Genomic DNA, 815 nt, shown 5'->3' on the forward strand with positions numbered 1-815 from the left:
CTCCTGGGTGTGCGCATGCTCAGTAGCGGCTTCTTTGCCAAAACTTGCCAGTATCCAACATGGCGCTCTGCTGAACCCCGCCCCTCTCTAAATGTCTTAAATTTGAAGTCATTATGGCTGCGCCCCTGTAGTCACTCAGGCCTGTGGGCGGCCATGTTGAAGTGACGTAGACTTGTGTGTAGTTAAAGAGTTGTCAGGAGGAAAGGTGGACCAGAGGTATGTATCCTGGAATTAAACCAGGAACAACCCAGAGTTCTGGGTGACCAGAGTCAGTCACCCCAAGCAGCCCCAGGCCTTTTCCCTACTCCTGTGGCTTCAAACACCGTCAAACAATAATATCTAATCAGCAATTATTAAACACTCCACCCCCAAACAGTAGAATAAACATTCTATGCAAGCACCTATAGAGCATTTACCAAGGGATACCATAAGCTGGGCTGTAAAACAAATCTTATCAAATTTAATAGAACTGAAATCTTAGAGAGTATTGATGGAAATAATCAGTAAACAGTCTAACACAGGAATATAAAAGAGTTTTATTTGAGCCAAACTGAGAACTGTAGCCCAGGAGACAGCTTCTCAAATAGGTCTGAGGAACCACTCCCCTGAAGCATGGTTTTTAGCATAAGCTTAAACCTTAACAGAACAAAGAGCATACATCAAATATGACAGGGGTATATTCCTTCAAGCTTTCAAAAGAGACAGATTTATTACATATACAGCAAGAGAGCAGGACCCTGGTGTCTGGAAAGGGAACTTTATCTTCGAGGGAGTGTTAACACTGGATGCTATAGGATGGGAGTTATTTATCCTTA

Source organism: Balaenoptera ricei, chromosome 6, assembly GCF_028023285.1.
Source record: "Balaenoptera ricei isolate mBalRic1 chromosome 6, mBalRic1.hap2, whole genome shotgun sequence".
Lineage (NCBI taxonomy): Eukaryota > Metazoa > Chordata > Mammalia > Artiodactyla > Balaenopteridae > Balaenoptera > Balaenoptera ricei.